Source organism: Zonotrichia albicollis, chromosome 1 (genome assembly GCF_047830755.1).
Source record: "Zonotrichia albicollis isolate bZonAlb1 chromosome 1, bZonAlb1.hap1, whole genome shotgun sequence".
NCBI classification, from domain to species: domain Eukaryota; kingdom Metazoa; phylum Chordata; class Aves; order Passeriformes; family Passerellidae; genus Zonotrichia; species Zonotrichia albicollis.
In genome coordinates, this window is record NC_133819.1 from 135424571 (window position 1) to 135448320 (window position 23750).

The following is a 23750-nucleotide window of genomic DNA, read 5'->3' on the forward strand; positions in this document are numbered from 1 at the left end:
TCTTTTAATCTGTTACATATGCTTTGTCTGGTGCTCTCCCTGTAGGAGAACACAAAACTGCTGTAGACATCATTACACTTCTTGATCTGCAAATTCAAGACCTGTGCCCTTTCATACTCCCAAAATGCACAGGGGATCTTAGTCAAAGCTGCTTAGCAACTGAGGGATTTAGAAAATACACTGTGCACACTCCTCTGGCCACTGACCTGTAGGGTTTTGGAAGCAGCTCGCTCTTTCTCTGCTTATCATTTTAATCAATTAAAAGGGTTGTCTGTCCTGTGCTAATCTCCTTTCAACTCTTACCAGCTCAAAAGAGTCCAGCTGATTATTGTTGCAGATTAACAGGATATCAGACAAATGTTAATTTAGATGTTGCAAAGTCGGTGTCAGTATTCACTGAACATCTCTAAGGTCTGCTCAGCAGAGATGAATATGATTAGGAAAGGAAAAGGAGGAAAGTTTGAGGTATGGCTATTTTTGTCTTCTCCAAATCCCAGACATAAATGAAAGATTGTCCCCTCAGCTCTGCTCAAGGAACTGAGATGGGAAAGAAGCCTTTGCACTTTATTTTTTCAGACCCTGACAACACAAAAACCACAATCCAAACCCTATTTTCTTCTCTTTTCCTATCACACACAATCAAGGAGTCAAAAAGTACCTCTGATATTAGTAGGTGAAAAGTTAGATTACAAGATAGAGCAGTAACAAGTCAGGGTGGTCTTGTAGAGTCCCTCATAGCCTAGTTAGAGAAGATCTTATTTGCATAAATTTAGAATCTTTACTTTAGGGAAAAAAGCCTCCAGCATTGTTCCACAGGGGTGGGAATAAAAGATCAGCCTGTCATACCAGACTATATAGTAGCTTGGGGGTGCAGGTGTTCTTCTGGGCAGTGGTAGATGATGGAAAACTTGAACCCAAGTGGCACAATCCAATCTTGATGATATTTTACTAGCAATAATGCCAATTTGCCCTTAGCCCTGTTTCCATTCCCTCCTGTCCAGCTTTAGCTCTGCCTCACTACAGTGTTGGTGGACACCACTTAAACGTGAGCTCCTCACGTGAGTCTTGAGCAAAGAAAGGCTTGACTTTACCAGCAGGCTGATCTCTTACAAAACTCTGGGGATGGTTTCACTTTTGTGCAATGCTACTGACAGGACCAATACTGATGTGGTGGCCAATTGTGTCAACCCTACATTGTTCAGATCATAGTGAAAATAAAAAGTGTTTAAAAAAGGGTTGGAAAATTATTTCCCATGTGGCATCCATGCCTGAGAGAGAGATGGAGAGACTTAAAATGGTTTTTTTCGGGATAAATTAATTACTTGCTTTCTGTCTGCAGATATTTATCTGGGGAATAGATCTTTGATTGTAAACAGGTCTTTCGTTCAGAAGAATAACACACAGTGAGATTCAGTGATGAAAAGTAAAATATAAATGAAGTCTAGAAACAAATTCTTTATTTTTCTAGCTATCTATGATGACAACTGTTTATTCTTCATCACTGAAAGGCTAAATTTCGGGTTAAGTATATTTCTAAAAGTTGTCCCATTGTTCATTCAATAACTCATTATGAATTTAATGCTGAGATGTGTGCGCTATTATGGGATATGGACCCTTAGCAAGTATTAAGCATAGTATCAGATTGTTTCACAGCAAAAATATGTCCTTGCTTTTCAAACCTGTTATTCAAATGTAAGATTGAGAGGGATATGGCTGCTGGACATGTTCTACCATAATGTACTCATGCTTGCATTGAGACTTTCTAGCCCATGACCTGGGCACAATATATAAATACTGTATGCTTTTGATAACTAAATAGAATCATATTTGTCTCTTGCTCTGTGGATGTTACACAGCTTAAAGCAGAATTCTGTTAGGACAGTGTTTCATTGCTTCCAAAGCACTAAAGCAATGTAGGCTGCACAAGCACCTTTGCTCTGCTCGTTGTTCACAAGAACCAGGATGATACCATGGCAGAAAGCAGTTCAGAGAACTTCATTACCAGAGACACTAATCTATAAATTATCATGAGAATACTTTGAGTGAGTTCTTCTTTTTTACACCTCTTTTTGCAATATCCAAGGCATGTCCTTTTTGTTGAATTTAACATTTTAGCAGTACTTTTGCACATCAGCAGAATATGCAAGATTGAGTAATCCTCAGCCAAAGAGATCCAAAGAGACAAGCTTTTTGCATCTGACAGCAGCCACTACAGTGGAGTTTATTTTTCATTATTTAAAACATCTAAGTAGGTATATGAGAGGAAATCTGAATCCTTAGGTCACATCTTGTCTGACTTATGCCAGGCTTTGGTGTAATTAATAGATAAGCATATGTACATATATGTTTTGTAGCATATGTTATTCATTCTATAGTAGATACATATAATTCTATGAAGTTTATACATAATATGATTATTACTGATATTTTTTTCTCAATATATTCCCTATGTATTTTAAATGTGTCCTTCCTGTAACTTAATGAAGCATCTTTGAGATCTTCTTTTCATGAGACAGGAATGAATTAATGTTCTACTCTTCTTCACAAGGTATTCGTTATACACACAAGGTTGTAACATTGGGGCACAAGGTTTGAAATAGGAAAAATCTCTGTGCAATTCCACCACAATCAAATCCTTTCAACAAATGTCACATCTGTGCAAAAAGAGACAATCAATACATATATCAGCTGATATGTTTTTTTTTATGTAATGAACTCTGGAAATTCTTTATTCTGTACTGGCTTGCAGCGGAGGCATTCCCCACAAGTGCACAGTCCTGAAACAAGAGGTCAGGGTGGTGGGCAGGGTGCTAACCTACTGTTTGGTGAGATATTTTGTTCCTTTAATGATGGATTCTGAATGTCAGGGTCATCTGTCTTTCTCGAAACAAGTTCTAGTTTTCCCATGTGGTGACAGGACTTCAGTTTGTACAGAATGTGCATGTACAGTTTGCACATGGATTTGTGCTATTTCCAAGCACACCTTTGTAATATAAGAAATGTTTTTCTCAGAGGTGTATGCACATATGAATGCAGATTGCTCAGTGAAGTGCCTGACAGAAATACCTGGGTCTTTTTTGGGAACAGGGCTGCAGCAGCAGACGCAGTTCTGTGCTCCTCAGATCCTGCAACCCTGACAAACCTGTCTCAGTTGCTGGGGCAGGGAGGCTGTCCCCTGGCCCTGATGTGCCAGAATGTCATTGTGTAGCTTATAATGACACCAAAGTCTCACTGATCAGGCTGGGAATGAAGATATTGTAGAGGAATATGTGAAGATGCAGGAGCCAGCTGTGCTGGCAGGAGGATGTGAAGGGCAGTGGTGCCTGTGCAGTGAATTTCCTGCTCATCCTGCCTCTGGGGCCACACATTTCCCTCCCTGCTCTGTTTGCTCTGAATTTCCAGCCCATGGGGATTAGGAAGGGTGATTTGGAGAGTTCAGTACATGTCCAGGCTTGCTTCTACATGGTGCCAAGGTGTGGCTGGGGGAAAATAAGACAGGATGAGACCTTCCTGAGTCATCCAGGTTACGCATAGCTCTAAATGCAGGATATAAAAATTTAGGTCTCCTTTTCACTAGTCCCAGGTGGCTTCTGAAGTTGTCAATGTTTGCTCTAATCCCATTTTTGCTATTGTGCTAAGGCCTTTAATACTTCAATTATCCAGCTGTGATTTCCTCCTTCACAATCCCTGGGAGAGACTGACCTAAACTGAGAAGACTAACACTCTGGTGAGAGGGATGAGCTTTCTAAGCTATGTCAAAGCTTCAGAGCATTTAAGTCTGTATTAAAACCAAATCTCTTACCAAGTGAGCTGTCAAGCCCATTAAGAACTATTCAATTTCATTTTTCCTTTACAGCACAACAGATTCTCCAATCCTAAATGCACATTGCTCCTACACACCTTGCTGCTGATAATGGTAACTTTTCTGCATGCTATAAGTCAAAATGCTAAAAACTAAAAAATAAGCTAACAAAACATCTGATTTAAATTTAATCACAAAGAACTATTTGAAGTATATTCTTGAAAGATACTGATCTAAGATTTGTGTAAACTCACAAACATCTATTAATCAACACCTGTTGATAACCATACATCATGAGGTGAAACACTTACTGTCCTTCCTCTTTATTTCTTCCAAAATAAAAGGTCCCAACAGACTATAATCACAGCCTGCTCTGTACATTGAGGTCATTATCCTCATTAAAGTCCTGACAAATTTTCTTTGTTCAAATGATGAGCTGCAGCAGGCTTGGCACTGCCTCATCTCTGAGACCACATATCCATATATCCCTGGAGATAGGTCCCTTGTAGCAGCATACTTAAAATGTTATCTTTTTCCTTTTTCCTGTTCCTTGTTTTATCTCTTTCCCCCATTAAAGAAGCCTGGCTCCTTCAGTAAACCCATCAAGTGGACTTGCAATGTAGCCAGGAGAAATACCACCAGAATCTTTGACTGAAACAGTTGTTTTCCTTCCTTTGTATTTCTTTTTTGCTATCATTCCTTGTTGAATTTGTGTTACTCCTAGCACAGGAGGGAGAGTCTCTTCACATGCACTTCAGAAGTGTAGGTGTTCTCCTGGAAGTGAGGATTGTGTTAACCTAAGGTTAAGGATATTCAGGTTGCTGCAATTCAACAGAAGCTTCAAAAGACACAATAGTCATGTAACCCAGCATGATCTCCTTTAACCCAGATGAGGGGCTGCAAATTCTAGTTCCTTCTTTTGATTCCTCTGGGGAAAGATTTTTAGTCTGAAACCAAACAGAAAAATAATTCCAAAATCAACTTCTTTCAGTAGCCTAAATCCACAAACTGTCTGCTCTGAATTCAAACAGCCACCTTATGTTTTTCAATTATTTTTCCTCACACCTTTTATTACCTAAGTCAGCAGTTAAGGAGAAACAGCAAGAAACAGCACACTACCTATAAATGTATACTACACTGGTCAGCATCTACTGTAATTTGAAAAGTATAGAATTGCAGTTCACATTGCAGTGTAGTTAACATCTATAGCGAGTCATTCAATACACTTTCATACTGTGAAGAACCTCCAAAACACACAAGCAGGAGTTACAAATATTACTTACATGTGGTGGGATTTTCTCTCCTGGTAAGTGATGCAGGAGTTCAGGCTGGGGAACAGGAGAGGACCTAGTGGCTTAGAATAATGTACTTTAATGCAGGCAGAGACAGCTGTGATAATATCAGTGAGCTTCTGTATCACAGGCCCAGATTTCCACACGTTAATGCCAAGGCAGTGTTTCCTCCCAGCAGCAAGGATTTGGAGGGAGAAAAGGTGGTGAGGTGTGGTGGTGTTCACAGGGGTCCCAGGAAGAGGGAAGAGATGAGAATGCTGACTTCATGTTTCAGAAGGCTTCAATTATTATTTAATGTTATATATTACAGTAAAATTATGCTAAAAGAATAGAAGAAAGGATTTCATCAGCAGGCTAGCTAAGAATAGAAAAAGAATGATAACAAAGGCTTGTGACTGACTGAGACAGTCCGGACAGCTGGGCTGTGATTGGCCATTAATTAGAAACAATCACATGAGACCAATCACAGATGCACCTGTTGCATTCCGCAGCAGCAGATAATATTGTTTACATTTTGTTTCTGAGGCCTTTCAGCTTCTCAGGAGAAAAAATCCTAAAGAAATGATTTTTCATAAAACACGTCTGTGACAGTGGGGTGCAGTAGGAGCAGCTGTGCTTCCCACAGCAGGAGCATCAGACTCTGGACACCATGACTTGTGCCAAGCCTGTACAGGCTAGCCCTAGTACAGCTCACTGCTTTATTTCAGAATATCAGCTTTTCCATTCCAAACTCCTCTGCATCCTCTGTAGCCCTCCTGTGGAATCCTAGGTGATCCTCACATCCACATGAGGCCAGAAATGGTTCTGGGGTATGATGTATCATCAGCTCCAAGTAGTGAAAAGAAGGGGTACCTGTAGTTGCTTCTGTCTGCTGCAAGAACTGCTCGAGATTTTCAGCAGTAAGTATCGAATCTATCATTAGGCTGCTCAGTAGCTGACTGATTTTCAGCATGTTTAATATTTTGGGAAGAGTCATCTGGAATTGTTATGAGAGAGGATGGATTTGTGATTCCTCAAGGCTAAGGTCATATGTGGCAATGATGATAAACTGGCACAAACTCCTGTCCAGCACAGGGCAGAGACCTCGCTGAAGTGCAGAGCAGCAGAGGGTGGACACCCACGAGCCTCTGCAAACCACTGAGGGATGTTTGTCCCTGGAGCAGCTTCCTGGACAGTCACAGCATCGGGGAAAGGCTTCCTATCCGAGTGTGATGCATCTGAATGCGATTGTGAATCCAAGACCCACCTACCTCAGCCAATTCCAGTGCTTAAATTGCCTTCCTTAAAAACACACCCCTAGTTTCTGGTCTGAACTCTTCAATCCTCCAACTCTGCATTTTGTTCTTCTTATTTCTGTTTGTTTCCTGACTCTGACATAGGCTTTCCTAAATAATCTTGGGTTACTCAATCTCTTCTTACATTAATTCATTGTTGCAAGTGGGAGTTTACAACATTTCTCTTCTCTAACCTCTCTTTCATGTCAAGATCAAAGACTCCCTAGGGCACTGATCTTTTCTGCATCTTGACACATTTTCTCAAGTGAAAGAACTGTTATTTCAGCTGTGGCTTGTATAGTTGTGCAGTACTAGACCCTAACAAAAGTTGCTTTTTGCATTAAACATGTCAGCATCTTTGCAGCTTTGTGTTATTTATGTTGCAAATTAAGAAAAGGAGTAGGTAGCTGCATAAAGTCCTGATTATTGCAATAACTCTCCTTGTCCCAGCACACACCACAGCATTCACCCATCTTCCTAAAGAAGTTTCATGTCATGAAAAATTAATATTTTACCATCTTACTCCACATCATGTCTGTGCAGGTGCTTGGATCTGGGTCTTGCAGAAAACCATCCTTTCCAGGAGAGGCAAAGGAACAACTTAAAGGGCTGAAATCTTCCAATTGATCTCATCTGGGTGTTGGGTTCCAGGATCCTATCCCAAATACTGACCTAATTTTTGAGGAATTTGGGTACACAGACAGTATGAGTATCTCGATTGACTGCCTGTTACACTTGCCATCCTGAATGCTCCTGCTAGATCTCATGTTTTATTGATTTTCTACCTGTATGGCCAATAACACAAACTTCAACCAAAATTCCCTTGGGCGTTTTTGATCCGTCAGATGGCTTAATCAAAGCACAATTTTATTACAGACACAGGCTTTAAAAGAATAAAAGCAATTACAAGTAACAAACAACATCATCATTAATTATGCCACTAAAGTATTACAGAGATCTTTATAGGACTTCATGGAGGTGAGGCTCTGAGGCTGTAAGGGCTCAGTGGTGTTTTAATGCCTTTTTAGGCCATCCTACAGAGCTGGAAAGCCAGATCGGGGACGCGAGGCGTGATGCATTTTATCCTGGAGCAGCTGGAGCAGGTCCGGTCGCTTGAGGCCGACTGAGGCAGCAGATGCCGTCCCGGTGCTCACCCCTAGATGGCGCTGCCGGGCAGCCTGGCTCCAGCTCCCACCCTCTCCTTGGCTCCGCAGCCAAGGCTTCCGCTTCCCTCAGGGCTGGGGGCAGAACAGCACCATGGGATGAAGGAGTTACATTTCTGCCACTCTTGGCTGAAGTGGGAAATATTGCCTTGTCTGATACTTGCAAGTAAAAGAGGAAATAAGTTTTCAATCAATGTGTAAGGAGGCATCTGAACAGTGTCCTTTTTTTTGTGCATGAAGCAGATGTTTGTTCTGACAGGGCTTCCTGCCAAAACTAATATTCTAGAGGCATCAAGATGGGAAGGTGCATTTTTATAAACTTCTGATGTATTTGATTCTATTGCAGTCATAGGGAACAAGGATTGATGTGACATGTTTTTCCAAGTTACCCACCTTTCCCCTATTAACATGGTACAGCCCGCAGTTTGCTTTGGTGTGCTCTAAATTATTTGTCAATATTTTAGAGCATTTTACACAGAATTATAAATTCCTTGTGAAACCTGATTGCAAAGAGATATCTGAATATTTAGGGTGTTTGGATTTGATTTATCAGGATGGATTTCTTGTGAGATGATCACAGTTCTTCAGGCCCACATGAACAGGCAGACCAAGTTTTGAAGTCTAACAGTAATCCTAAGCAATTTTCCATTTTTTAATTTCAGTAATTATTTCAGGGTTTTTTTGTGGTTTTTTTTTTTTACTTGTGCATTTACAATGAAAATACATCAAAAGAGGAAAATATCTTGTTTTAAGGGCTAACATCAGATATTACCCAGCTACCAGTAATATTTGCTATAATCCTTTCCCAATCTAACCCTAAGTTTCCTTTCTAGCCCACAGAATATTTTTGTGAGAGCACATGTGTAGGCACATGCAATTGCATCCTTCTCACCTTGCAGAAGAGGGTCAATTATTCCTCCTCATGGTTACAAATAGTAGCAGGAGGTCCACCACGCTTACACTCTTAAAAATAATAACAAAAACCACAGATTTTTCTCAGAAAGTGCATCAGTCTGGGCTGGCTGGCTGGCTGTTTTAGAGGTAGTGCGGAGTCAACTCGCTCTGCTAGCAATTTACCTTCTCCATTACCTCAGCCGGTCACAGTCCACTCTAAAATACTGAGCCCATGCCAATAATCCAGTCACAGGAATGGACTTTGGGGGTCTTCAAGGACTTCTACTGTCATTTTGTTTCTACCAAAAGATAGTAGATTGCATGTAGACTGTGGGCTAGACTTCCACCCTTTTCCAGCTTTTCTCTCATAAGTTTTGATCACTGACCACAGGCAAAGTGTGCCCAGGCAGCCTCCTGAGCCGAGTCAAGGAACTACTGAAGAATCCATAGAGGCCTATGTGTCTATCCAAGCAATGTAATTATTAATGAATGAATAAAAATAGATTGTTCAAAGTGTCCTTTCATCAAACTCTGAAAATCCAAATCTGCATTTAAACCATTTGGGCAGCACTCTCTGACCTTAATTCAGTTCAGACAGCTCAGACACAGCATGAGAGAGCTGGGAAAAGGTTTGTGTTGATACTGATAAATGCACAGATTCACACATCTTCCAAAATGCAGCTCTATTCCTTGTCCATCAACCCACTTGGTAATCTTTCACACTTGGCAATTGTTTTCAACTTCATTATAGAAGACAAATATAGACTTGTAACACTTGGATATGGCTTCCATAATCTTCTTTGGCAGTGAAGTGCAAGTTAAAAGATTATAAGGCTTAGTAAATAAAGCAGCAGTCTTTCACCTGCCAGACAGATTTCTGTCTTAGTTTAACCTTGATTTATGGGATGACTTTGGTTTTAGTATGCTTTTAAGCAGATATGAATTTGTGTAACCTGAAACTGTTGTACTACATCTTGGACAAAGGGAGAAGCTTGGTTCTGGAGCACTGAAAATCCAGGCCAAGATTTAAATCAACACACAGTCCTAAAGAATAGATCTACACATGTAGGACAAGGTTCACACAGGCATTGAGGCATGCTTCAGATACACCTTCAAAGAAAGCTCTCCTATTTGTGCATATCAAAGATAAATTCTAAATGATCAGGAAATGTTTTTAAGCTCCGAGCACCACTTTGTCAGAAATTCCTTGTTCAGTGTTGCACTGAGGTACTCAAGTACCTCCCTGTGATACCTCAGGGACAACATCCCCTCCTCAGAACCTCAGGTGCTGCCGTCCCAGTCTTAGGGCCACCTAACCTCTAAGTTACAGGGCTGTAAGCACCTGTGGATTTGTTTGTGAGTCTTAGAGTCTTCTACTGCATCTGCATTGAATGATGGAACTTTGAGGTCATGATGTTTGCCCACAGGACTATTCATACACTGAATTTCTCTTGGCTCTGTGACCTGGAAGAGAGGAGGTTGATGGTTGCCACCAGGTGGGTTTCCACCCTGAGGAAAGAGCATCATACAACCAGCATTGTACCTGAGTGCACTCACCTTTTTATTGTTTGCTTGATTTCATTCAGCATGCATTAAAAGGGGTTAAAAAGAGTGGGCTAATTAAGATTTCTAATTAAAGCTATAAAAAGGTGCTGGTGGTTGTAATTCTCACCTCTAGCAATGAGTGTAGTGTGTTACTGTAACTCTTCAGGTACTATATTTTCACTTGGCTGATAAATCCCTCCACAGCAGTGCATGAGAACAGCAACAACACTGAGATTGTGGGGCAAGGAACTCCTTCTGTGTGACAAGGGCAGAGCTGCTGTTCTGGTGCTAAACACCAATGGACTAACCTGCTCATGTGAGAAACTTGTCAGCATTGCTTGGGCAAGGCAGTGAAGCCTCCCAGCCGTGGCAGAGGGACCCACCCTGCCTGCTGCTACTGGAGATGGGCCTCGCACTCAGAAATAACTGGCTCATTTTCTCCTCAGCACACCAATTTCAACCAGTGCCATAGCATCCCAGAAGGAGAATTAACCTGAATATTATTTTGGTCAGCCTCTCCCATTTTACCTTCAAAATTAAATCTACTTGCTGAATAAGACAGAATGTAAAGTTTAGTGCTGTTTAAAATCAGAGAGCTTTTCTTTTGTGTGAGTGGGAATTCTGTGGACTTTGACAACATAATTTTGTAAGTTATGTACTTAATATTTTGCTGGCTTGAGGACATGATATGTAAATTTCTGGCAACGTATATTTCAATAATTTGAATATTTTTAGAGTTTGTGTTTAATAACACCTTGCTAGCCACCAGGCCTACTGTTTGAGAGAAAAAAATTAATTATTATTAATTATTTTTTAAGTCCTTTCCCTGTTCCACAGGCATCTCCAGACCGCCTAAGGTAATCCAAGAAGTGAAATGCAGTAGGTCAATAAGCACTCAGACGTGCTTCAGCTCACGGGGCGGAGGAGGTTCCATCCCCCCGGCTGCTCTGTGCCAAGTTCCTCCTGCTGGGAGCCCACCTGCACAGCTTGCCACAACTGTGGCACTTTCTTCCCCACAGGTGCTGTAAAATCTAATCCCAGTGTGTCTGAGGCCTCTGGAAGCAGCTTGATCTCTGGTCTGAAGCCTTAAATAAAGCTGGAATACTCCCTTTTAAGAGGAGAAAGGGAACAGAGAAGAAAATAGAATTCAATGGAGTTTTTAAGAAATTAGAAAAATGCAGTAAAAAGTAACTTTCAAAGTAAAATGCTATTAAGAGGCAGTGGAAAGATGGCACTTATGGATAACTCTGTGTCTAGTTATCCATCAGACTTGCAGAAGGTCCATAATAAAGAATCTGACAGAACTATACTTTAATGGCTGACATTTACACAGCTCATTTTTATTTGGCAGCTGCAGAATGCTTATGGGGATAATAGCTATTTAATATAACTTTTGACAGTAGTCAAAAATAACATAAACACAGGCAGAGAACCAGAGGCAGAGAAAAGATTTCTGTATTTTTGGGTTGTGTTTTAAAGAACTCAAAATTGCAGAAATATCTTCATGTTTTCTCTTAGGGCTGCTCCTGGGCTAATGCCAAATCCAGGCTGAGGAGATGTTTTAGAAAGTGCTGGTTGGCCAACTAAAGGCATGCTGATGACCAGGGCACACATCAGCAGCCTCAGCACACTTCCACTGCTGGTTAATTCATTAATATAGATACAATCTTCGTGCCAGCTCCCTTCTCTCATCAAAACAACGTAAGGGAAGGACCTGATGCTGGGTTTACCATAATACGATTAAAGAAAGCTCCTCCCAGAGACAGCACAACAGAAAAAGCTTCTGTATGAGCTTCTTCTTGCCTGAAATTACCACCTTGATTTGCAGCTCTCTTCTAATATTAGGAAATTTTTAGGTGTCATGAGGCAGCAATTTCTGCCAGGAGCACAGTCAGTGAGGCAGCCCTGCTTCAGCTTCTCTTAGGGCTTCATTTTGCTCCTCTGTGAGGGGTACCAAATGCATACACTTTCTATAGGATCCAAGATGGGAGAAATGTCCTTACCTTCTCTTTAGATTTCTTGGTCTCCAAAGAGTCCTTCCATACCTCCACCACCTTCTCCTCCCCACGTTTGCATCCCTATGTATCACAAAAAAGCGTACTAATTTACTTACAGGCACAGAGGCTGCATAAATGAACACCAGCACTGGATATATAATGGAAAAATACTATCCTCCATCACAGAAAAGTCCAGGACCAACTTCACATTGGGACACTCAAGAAGCTGTCACAATGATTTTTATTTTTTTTAACTTCTCAGTAAATTAATCCGGAAACTTTCAGGTCATCCAGAATCATCCAGGTCTTCAAATTCAAAACTTTTGGTCCCAGAAATTAGAATTGTACCAAAATATTTGTCCTGTTTTAAAACTAACACCATGTGAGATCAAGAACACTAAACCAATAAATGCATTTTCTTTCATAAATTATTTGAACCTTCAATGCTGTAGCTTTAAAATCCTTGAAATTCTTATTTAAGACTTGCAAGGTCTCTGATAAATCGACCTCTAACAAACAGTCATAAGTAAAGGAAGTTTATTAGTATTTCTCTGAACAGTTTTGTGGCAAAACTTTGTAACTCACAGTTCAAGCTGTGTGAGCATCTGGGGGCTACCTCTGTCACGTCTCTTTTGAGTGGTCAGGGGAATACTCAGGGCTTGGGTTCAGGTGGAAGGGTCACAGCTCAAGCCATTTATATCCCTCAGGGAGCTGCTGTGAGCCTGCCCTCAAACCCTGGAGTATGTCAGATGCCTGGTACAGGCAGTACAGCAGCTGACCCCCGCCTCCAACGTGCTTGTCAGTGAGTATTTTCAGGTATTAATTCTTAAGACCTGTGGGATTAGAAGGATAGTTTTCACATTTTCTCTAAGGAATACATAAGGGGATGGTGTTGACAATATCCAGGGTTTCATTTGAAATTATTTTGCTGGTAAAGAGGCATTACGTTTTTGAGAGAGGTACAGCTCGATGCAGAATTTTTTGCCTTCAATAAAATATTATCTGCCTATAAGCTCAACATAAGTGTTGTATGTATCATGCATGTCAGATTTGAAATACCTTTTGTGCAGCATGTTTGTATACATGTACAGAATGCCTATAAATACTCACATGCCAGATGTATTCAACAAACATGCAAGAGTGCAGACTAATGCTTTAGAAAATTCCATTCATCTCTCATGAAAAAGGGACTTTTTTTTCTAAATATCTAAAATACTTTTTAATGCTCTCATGGCAAGAGGCAGAGAATCAGTAATTTGCTAGTGACAGATTTATAACTCTATTTGTTCATGGCTATTTATACACTTGTGCTAAACAGAGCTATAGGGAGCTAAGCAACCCAAAGTTATACCACTGTGTTACGCTGTGGTCTTTCAGACTGCCAGAGTCAAATTCTAGTTCACATCATAAAAATAGTACCAGCAAGGATTGCATAACCTTGTAATCTGCAGCCACAATGCCAACCTGTGCTGGCACCTGTGCTGGGAGCTTTACCTGCTTCAGACATAATCCGGAAACACACACTAGGTGGGGGATTTGCAGTGCCGGGTGACTGAGGGATCTCTCGCTTTTCCTGCCTTGGAAAGTCATCAGCCTAATGAGCAACTCCTCCTGCTTTTCTCATGACTGGTCCCAAAGGAAGATGCATGGCAGCAGCTGCAGCAATTGCAGAAAGTTGGTTGTCAGCAAAATGATCCCCCAGAATCTTCTTTTTCAACTGATTTTTGTGTCCCAAGTAATTACAGATTAACATGGATTTAAGTAAAATCTCGTGTTTGTGAGAAAAGGCAGAGGAGACAGAGTTCTACAAAGAGTGGCTGGGGAAACAGAAACACCACATCTGCCAGTGTCTCAGATGTCCCAGCACTATGAGCAGTGCTCGGAGGGTACGAGGTTTGATTCCCTCCCATCATTTGTCACTACAGGTACCCTGGGTGGAAGCCAGAGAGTGCTGCTCTTATTTGTCCTTTATGCAACTGCTCTTCACAGGGCAGATAGCTCCACATCTGAAGAGTAAAGGCCACCAAGTCAGTAACCTGTATCAAGGGAGGTGTTGCACCCAGCAGGGAAATAGATGGCTCTTAGGCATTGCTTCAGCAGGAGGGAGCCATGAACTCTGGGCAGTCTCTGAAACCAGGCTAGAGCTCAGCATGGTTTTATTCCTCAATGTTTCTGAAAGATCAGCTCTATAGACATATCCAGATGTTTTCTTATTGTAGTCATGTTAAAAATAAACATGCTACTTTATGAAATAAAACAAAAGAAAATAATTTTTAATAGTTGAAAAAGAGCAGAAGATAATGTTCTTTGTGAAAGCCTTTGGCATGACTGTACTGCTTACATTTGCAAAGCCAGTGTATTTATAGAAGCCTAAGACGAAATAGAAAGTTAAGTCCAGGACGGATTCCTTGATCTGAACTTTGAAACTGAGGTCAGAAAATTGCAGTGTCAGTCATGGGGGATGTCTGAGCAGGTGACAAACAGCAGCACTCACAGTGCTCCCTTCTTCAGAAGCGAGTTGTTCTCAGTCCTCAAGATCTCACGGACTGCTGAGCTCTCTCATCAGCAAACTTTTAATCGAAAATGTGATAAGCTACTCCCTGTCTGTAGGAAGCTACCAGCACTTAGGAGATCACCAGGGTAGAGCAGCTGTCTCTGGGGACCCCTGTGCACTGTATGAGGCTTCCCTCGAGTGGGAGCCACCGTTAATGATATGGCCCCTCTTCCTGCAGACAGCAAATGCCTGCAAATGAGGATAAAGAAATGAATGACCTGTGGCTTGCCAGAAGTTAACTACTCAATCACAGAATAAAAACTGAGGCCAATGTAATGAGGTAAATAAAAATAAATCTTGGCAATAACTTCCATGTTGCAGTCTGAGGCTGAGACTTTCAGATCCATCAAGAGTTTTAATTATCATACAGAATGTTGACATTTATGAATCTGAAAAAAATTGTCCATGGCTGAGAAAAGATGTAAACTGATTATGGTCCAGAATTGATTTTGGGCTGGGGATGTTTAGGAATATATAAAGTGGGTATTCAGAAGGCCTGACAAAATCCTTTGTCTTTTAAAAATCAGCGATTTTAGCAGAAGGAGTTTTAGAAAACTAACAGATATAAGTCCTGATAAGTCTTCTAAAGAAACATTTTTTTACAAAGAGGGGAAGGTTTAGTGGCAGGTGTTTCTCAGTCTTCCTATCTAATGAAGAGCAAGAATGTTAAGCAGCAAATACTAGCATGAAGGGATTAGGGCAGCAGCAGTTTAAATACAATGGACTGAATATAGTCAAAATAGTGATGCACTATTAACCAAAAGCTGCTGTTTCTAGAAGGAATATTCTGCACAAGAAGTGCACAAGTGTGTGTTACCACTTGTAATTAAAAAATAAACATTCTTAAATAACTATTCACTGGACACTTGGAAGAACAGCATGTGAAGTCACCTGATGCCCAATCAGTGCTAGACCCACTGATTATCCTGCTCCCAGAAATGCTGCGTGGATTTTTATGATTTTTCATTACAGAAACCTCGCCACATCCTTTTCTGAGATGTGTCCTCTACAGTTTGATTCTCTGCACACATCTTAAAACATAAGAATAAATTATCTGGGTTCAGACAAGGAGTGTCTACCTGGGTTCTAGGTACTGGTCTTTACTGAGTATAAGAAGAAGAAAAAGAGCAATATTTCTTTAGTTACTTCTCTGCTCACAGACAACAGCAGATCAGAGACTTCCTGAGCAAGGCATGGCGCAATTTTGTAAAGTCAGAAAACTTATATATACTTATGTCTTGAGATCAATTTATGTAATCCCTTTTCTGGCTCATGTATGAAAGAATACTCAATAGAATCCCCACATGGTACTTTGGAAATGTATAATTTCTTCCTGTCCTCTTTCCTATCTTCTGTGTAGCTATTACGTTTGCAGAGGGCCTTCCCTTTTACTCCATATGAACCTACTTTCTCTAAGTATACCTTTTTGGAGATATATATATAAAATTAAAAGCCTCTCTGAAATCCAGGCCTGGTAAATAAATCACCTTAATAGTGATAAGCAGTAGTTTAACAAGTTCTCCAGGTACTGAAACAGGCTTGAAATTCATTACATCTTCCTGCAACAATTATGTTAATTCTGCCCTATTAAATCATATTAATGGATGTATACTGTAAGTATTGTTATTTTTCACAGTTTCTACTAATCTCCCCAGTTCAAAAGTACAACTTCCAAGTCCGTAATTTCTAAGGTCCCCCAGGAGTTCTTATTAAAAACTAGCCTTGTATGCACTATCTTCTTTTCCTTTTGTACTGAGGCCAATTTAAGTGATAGGTTATCCACCACAACTGAAAACACAAACATTTCAAATCTGAATTATCTAAGACCCACTGGGCAAATTCTATCAGCTCTGGCAGTGCTCTATCGATTTTTTTTAAAATTGTCCTGAAACATCTTTTGCTGACTGTTTTGACTGAGATGGTTCCCCTACTCTTTCTCCTGTAAAGAAAAGCTGTGGGAGTAACATCAGACTCAGGCTTTGAGAAATTGACTGCTGATGGAAATATTTCACTTAGCTTTTCTGCTGCTTCTTTATCTTCCTTGAGCAACCCTTTTACAAGTCAGCTATCTTTCAGTACCTACAAGTTTTCTAAAAGATATGCCATTTCTGATATGAAAAGTTTTGTTATTAACATTGATATAAGCAGATCGAACAATTGGCTGTTTGCTGAATTTGTTCTGTCCTGTCTCAAAGTATTTTTACATTCAGCATGCCGGAGTATGTGATTTGAAGATTGTTTCCACATACCTTACACCCAGAAATGTCTTTTCTCTGCAATACAACCGCAGTCTCTCATGAAATTTTAGACTTTGTTTGGATAAAAGTATATATGTGAGCTTCTAATCTGATGCTTTTATGAAATCTCTCTCCCACCTATAACCATTTTATTCTCTTACCAGGACTTTTCCATTTCCTTTGATAAACTATATCATCTTCATGCAGTTCCCAATTTTGAAGCTAAGCGATACTGGAGTGTGGGGCTAGGAGTCTTCTTCCTGTCTTTTGGGAGCTTTCTCAGTTCTACATGGCTCCTGGGTATAAGTATATTAAAGTCAGCATTACAAGATAGTTGTTTAATAATGCTTCAGATGAGGGCTTGTGAGATGATCCCATGAGGACTGCATCAAATCATGCTTCTCTGTTTATGAGTTTTCTCCAAACCAACAACTGAAAGAGATAGTAACTTTAAAACACCTACTATGCCCAAAAATGTAGCTCCAGTATAATGTCCCATAAGGGACAATGGTGCAGAAGGAAGTGGGGAGGAATGACACCTGTCTTCATTAGCATGTTTTCTGCCTTTTTTGGATTCTCTCTTAACTCCCTTAGCAGTTACAATCCATATGGTCTCTGCCCTGGGTAATTATAGGGCATTTTTGTACTGTCAGTCTGAAGTGGCAGCTGCTGGGGATCCTTTTTAATTGCATTGATCAAAGTCACTCATTTCCTTCCATAATTTCCTTAATGTATAACATCCTACCCCTGCTTGAACAATCCATTTTTAAGTACCTATTCTCTCTTATTTATATACAATTATTTCAATTTTCCAAGATTATCTTTCTTCTATTGGGTTTCTACAGTGCCTATGCAATAACAGTCATATATCCTCGATAGCTCTTAGAGCTGGTGTATGTACATGGACTTGTTTATGCACTTTAACAAGCTTGGGTCTGCTCAGTGGACCACAGTGCTGGTTGGAGCTGGGACACACCAGCAGCAGGTCTTTAATAATTTCTCCCTGGAGATAGTTGTGTCAGTGATATTTCCCACTGCATTTGCAGAAATGCCTGCTCAAGTATACAGATAATAGCTTTCCTTTTAATGAAAAGAAAAATACACGCTTGTGTACTCAGCACATACCCAGTTCCAAATGCTTACTGTCCTGTGAGACAAAGGATAGTCTACTCCTTCAGCCTCTAATCTGTATCATTCTTCACATCTGCACCACTGTGTCTTTTAAAACTGTGTTTCAAGAAAATCAAATTTAGTCAAAACATTAAAGGGAGAACAGGGAAATACTGTGTCCCAACAGAAACAAGCAACCAAACACAAAACATGGCAAAAGCAGCAGGAAGTGGGCTTTTGAATTCAAGGGAAGGAGTTTCCTCAGTGGGTTAGATACATAATCATTGGCATAAGAGCTATTACTATTGTCTTGACAGGTGTGCGATGGAAGGACAAGAAAAGGTGGGGGAAGAAAGTGAGAGCTAATATACAGTTGTAGCTATTTGAAGTGTAGAAATGTCACCCCAACATGCTGAAGGATGGGGAACTGCAGAAGGTCTGAGAAGCAGCTTGATGAACAACACCAGGGCTACTAAAAGAACAAACGACTTCAAAAGCTTTCTTTATAAAAAGGAAGAGGTAGATAACAAGGAAACCACTAAAACATTTGCTTCTGTCTTCTATATTTATATTAGTTGCATCCACTAGAAAGCATGGCATGAGAAACACAACTTTCACATTAGAAGGTACTCAACTACCCCATAGAAACAGGAATGACCAAAGCACATGGGAAAGATTGTTTGTTTCACTGAGATCATGTGAAAGACACTGGCTGTTTGGTGGAGGGAAGAGCTTCCAGTAGGAAGGATAAAAGAGAAGAATCATGGAAAGACATGGAAGGTGCAGTTTCTGCTCTCCTGAAGATAGGAAGGAAATATGAGAAGAGTTGTATGCAGATGTGAAATTAAAGGGTGGACTTTAAAGTGTGACAAGTCAGATTTGAACCTGATGTGGAATGAGAAGACTTCAGCAGAGATGTGTCAGAAGGAAACTAGATCATTCTGAGTGGATACAAGGGGATGTTTTGTTGTGTTTGGGAGGAAGAAGCTATGCTCAGCTGCTTGCTAGAAAATAGAGCTCTCTTCATGATGATGCACAGCAACCATGGGTATGGGCATACTGAAGAGTAGGAGGAAGAGGAACACCTGTGTTTTCTGATGGGATGCAGTATATATCTATACATCCCTTTACACATATTTACACATTGCTACCTGCTTCTGTGCTGCAAGTCTGATAGAAGCCTGGAGCTCCAGGTCACCAGCAAAAGGCTTGGTGCTGATGGAGGCAGCATGCTCAGCAAAGCACCTCAGATGGAGGCTTTCACACCATTTCATTCACCACCACAGTTTTCCAGGGATCTCCTGATCAGCTGTTGGGCTGGCATGAACCCAGGGACTTGCTGGGGGCCAGCAGTGCTTCCCCCCTCACTGGCCCCTGCAGAGCTGAGCAAGGGGGGGTGTCAGACTCTGCCCCTGCTGCAAACAGCTGAGAAAGGAACCAGCTTACATCCTGATGAGGGGAGGTGATAGATCAGCCAGGGGAAATACAGAGGTATTATATAGGGATATAAATATACTAAAATATAAATAAATATATAAAGGTGTATAAATACACTAGTTTATCCTGTAAAGGATTCAAAACCAAGAAAATGGTCCAAAACTGGAGCATTGCACCCCACAATGGATGCTGTTGTTTAAGAGATAAATAAATCTCTGTTATGTATTTCACAAGGTATTTTTTCTCATTGGTAATTATATTCCAGCCTGTGATTTTGTTTAATGTACATAATACTAGTTCTGTGAATTTTGTACAGGGAGCAAAAACCTAAGATATGCCAGTGTCTTATGGCATATTACTGACACTGTACTTTTGAGTGGCTAAAAAAAAGGTAATGCTTGGAAGTGTCCTAGGGAATGCATTATTATTTTTAGGTATATGTTTATCTAAAAAAAAGTTAGTTTCCAAGGCAGAAAATGATTGTTTTGTAAACATCTGCTTAAAAATGTTAGCATGCTGTTTCCAAAGGCTTGATAAAGATGATGAAACCTATAGGTCTAGCTCAGATATACTTTCTAATATACCAAAACTGTTGATTTCCTACAGATTTTATGCCAGAACTTAAGAAATTTTAATATCACAGCATTCACTGGAGGGCACTGACCACTCCAGAATTCCACCACTGTGACAGGGTGCATCTTCCAAGATCTTCCACCTGTGTGCCAATGTATGAAAGGGAGACTGATCCTGACAGAAAGAGACAAATTAAGGAAGACCACTGCATCTAGACAAAGCAAGACCAGAAAAGCAAAACCCCAAAAACAGCAACCAAGAAACCCACCACTAACAAATCTACTGAAAATCAATGGCTAGCTGCTGGATTAGGATAGCGGAAGTTAGAGAAAAAATTGACTTGTCTCATATTCCAGCAAAAGGATTATCTGGCCTATCAGCACTAAGAAAAGAAAACACAATAAAAACCCTCTTATCTTACTCACTTCCACTGAGAGCTGTCTGGTTAGGGGTGACAAATAGGCAGTAGAGTTTGTCTAACATCATTGTTAGGAATTAGAAGTAGGAAGGTGCCTGCTAATGCCATCATTTTATTTTATAATACAAAGATGGAGGCTGGAAGGAAGAATGTTCTTGTCAAAAAAACCCAGCTCATATAATGCCTGCCATGGTTATAGTTGTCTGCTCTTAAGGCAGAGGGAGCCTGTTACCTTCCTTTACACAATTTCTGCTGCCATGCAACCACTTTCAGAAGAAAAGCTGATATTGTAAGGTTTTAAAGCTGATATTGTAAGGTTTTAGCTAGCAAAGGCAGCAGAAGTTTGACATGATAAAAGTCTAGTTGTAATTTTCCAATGTACCTATAGCTAGTATTCAATGGATTAGAATGTGCTTGTTCTTTTTCACTGAATACAGCTCAGAATGTTTCATTTCAGTTTCTCCAGTCAGAAATCTATCTAATGGGAAGGATTGATCTCTGTATCAATACTTTATTTAGTCTTTTTTTTTAAGCACATAATGCATGCAAATATGAAAAGAAAAACTTTTAATGTTACATCAGATAGTCTGGATATAAAAAGTCAATATCACCAGCATTCTAGTTTGAGTTTAGAATTCAGAATGAATTATTATTTTGTTTAAAAAGTACTTCTGTCTGCAAAATCTTTTTCAGTGAAGGACATAATAATTGCTGTCAGGTGAGAAGAGCCATAACCTCCCTGTAAGCAAGGACTGCAGGAAGCTCTGGGAAGAGGGATCAGTGCCTTCCTCTACTACAGCTACTAAAGGGTACCCTTTGACAAAATACTTCTCTTATCTCAGACTTCCTCCACTAAAAAAAATAAATATAACAATATTTCCATACTTTACAGAAATGTTTTGAAGTTTAGAACAGTAAAAAGCTGAGATATCCTGGTCCCTTTACAATAGGCCATGTGAATGCATATGTATTTTTGACCCTGTGAGTTACCATCATTGTGCTGACAATAAAACAACTGACCTCCTCAACAGCAGGAGAGACAACACTATCAGGAAATCTCTCATTTCCCTGCTGTAACAACAACATAAATCTCTCAAATCAGAGTATGTTCATATGGGTTTGAAACTGAAACACTACATAGCAGCATCTAAGGTGGAGGACAGGAGGTTCCCCCTTGAGCATCAAGAAGCACTTGTTTGCAGTCAGGGTGACTGAGCACTGGCACATGTTGTTCTGAGAGCCTGTGGAGTCTCCATCCTTGGAGACATTCAAAAGTTGTCAGGACATGCTCCTGCACAAACAGCTTTGGGTGGCCCTGCTTGAGCGGGAGCATTGGGCCAAAGAACTCCTGATGCCCCTGCCAATCTCATCCATTTTGGAATTCCGTGAGATTCTGCAGCAGATGTCAGATTCAGAAAAGATAGCAGCAAATTTCCAGCACTCTTCAGTTAATGCACTTAACTGATGGAAAAAACTGTATGTAATTTTCCTTCAGGCAGAAATCATTTGGGGAGATGTGGTGTGGTATTGGCAGGAGAATCCTCGGAGTTCTGATAGCAAAAGTGGGATTTTAAAAGGTTGTTCTACATTTACTAGGAGACATGTGAACTTAACTGGGATATACAGATTTAGGAGGTTTTATGACTCTTCTGCAATCACTGTACTCTAAAACCAGGTGAACATTTCATACCCTTAGGAACTGTACTACTGGTCTCATTATCATTGCAAAGCTAATCACCATTCCCATCTAGCTGAAAAGAAATCTTTTCTTGGAAAAAAATATCATATTTTCTGTAATCTAAATTATTTAGAATACTGAGAAAAGGATTTGCTCAGATTTATTTTCCTTGAAAACTTTCTGTTATCATTGCAACTTTCAGAATGTATTGCCCTTTAAGTGTAAATAATTGAAGAGCTATATGCCCATATGAAAAGAAAGAGAAAGCTCTTTCTGCTCTTACATGTGACACTTCAGTATAAATGTGGCCTCTTTGAAAGTAAAGAATAAAATTATGCAAAACCTAAATTTAATTTTTGCTTAGAGATTGTCATTAATATGATATTGACACTAAGCAATAAGTGAGGCTTTGGTAAAAGAAAATTAAAAACTTGGTACTCTTGAGCAAATCCCACAGGGAAAAAAATAACAATGTCAACAATAAAACATCCACCTAATTATTCTAGATATAAATTAATGAAAAAAAAATACAAACCAAAAAAGAAGTCCATGATTTACCAGCAGAAAATTTATTCCCTCATTGTGTGAGATGTGAAAAAGGATGCAATCCTGTCTGGGAAGGCATTCATCAGCTTGTCCTAGATTTTGGGGTAATTTTACAATATTTGACAGAGGAAATAAAATTTTAAAAGGATAGTGGCCATGTGGAGGAGAGGGGAAATTTGTTTCTTTTTTTGTTTTAGTACCTTCCAATGTAAAGTATGCTCATGAGGACACTGTTTTTTTGGTAAAAAACCTATTTGGTGGTGCAGCTTGCATATTATTTTACTACAAGGTGACAATCCAGAGCTGAGGCTGCCAGCGCCCCTGATTGTTCACACTCACTGTACATTAGCTCCCTCTCTGGCTTTCTTTCAGAGAAGTTAAGTGTGGGAGCAGCTCAGGCATGGTGCACCCTGCAGATGTGCTTTTCTCCACAATACCTGTCCATCTCACACCAGAGCACATGAGATAGACAATGGAAGCCATGGCGTGGTGCAAATCCCAGCTACTTATGTTAAAGCCCCATGAAATATCTGCATTGAACAGGTTGCTTGGAGCCCTGATGTTATGAAAAAATAACACAGGTGACTGTGGGCAGTTTGGGAAGCCATGGCAGGACACCCCGAGCACCATGACCCTGCCACATCTGCTGCTGGATGATGAGCAAATGTGCCTGTGCATACATCCCAGGAAAGAGGAATGGGGGCCTCCCACAGGCAGGTAGTATTTTGAAATTTACCTCATGAAGATGTGCTGAGAAGCCTAAAAGAGAGGAACTTTTTTATTCCCAGGTGTGTAGGAAGGGATTTCTCCAGGTTGTGGGGAAGGTGTTTTGTGTCCTGCAGTATGAGAAAAGCTGTGGCACTGGGTCCTGGCATGGATAACCTCACCATGAGAACCCTTTGAGGAGAGGTCTGGTGTGAGAGATCAGGTTCACCAAAATTGTCCCTTGGTTCAGTGGCTTAGGATAGTGAGTGCTGCTGGAAGCCAGTGTACTTGAGCTCTTAAATTGATTATGTACTATTGCCCTGCTCTGCAGAGAACAGATTCCCCAGTACAATCTTCTGATGTTAGTTCTGCTTACTAACATACATTGCAACCTCACATCAAATTTAAAGAGTCTATTTTTATTGTTAAAAGACACTTGAAAATAATCAGTGCCAGATCAGATGCAAGGACTTTCTGGACTGTAAATGAACAGCAATATCCTACTTTGACTGTTACTTTCATCTT

At 40.2% G+C, this 23750-nt stretch overlaps 2 long non-coding RNA genes across 2 annotated transcripts in view; one reads left to right on the top strand and one right to left on the bottom strand.

The window, feature by feature from the left end:
- Window positions 1-417: 417 nt before the first annotated feature.
- Window positions 418-23750, bottom strand: part of LOC141731251 (uncharacterized) — a 50604-nt gene continuing 27271 nt past the window's right edge. The window contains exons 2-3 of the long non-coding RNA XR_012583294.1: window positions 11974-12048; window positions 418-11078 (exon numbers count right to left, since the gene is read on the bottom strand). This is a non-coding gene — a long non-coding RNA (uncharacterized LOC141731251). The remainder of the gene's footprint in view (window positions 11079-11973; window positions 12049-23750) is intronic.
- Window positions 12674-23750, top strand: part of LOC141731250 (uncharacterized) — a 42101-nt gene continuing 31024 nt past the window's right edge. Inside the window, exon 1 of the long non-coding RNA XR_012583291.1 lies at window positions 12674-12769. This is a non-coding gene — a long non-coding RNA (uncharacterized LOC141731250). The remainder of the gene's footprint in view (window positions 12770-23750) is intronic.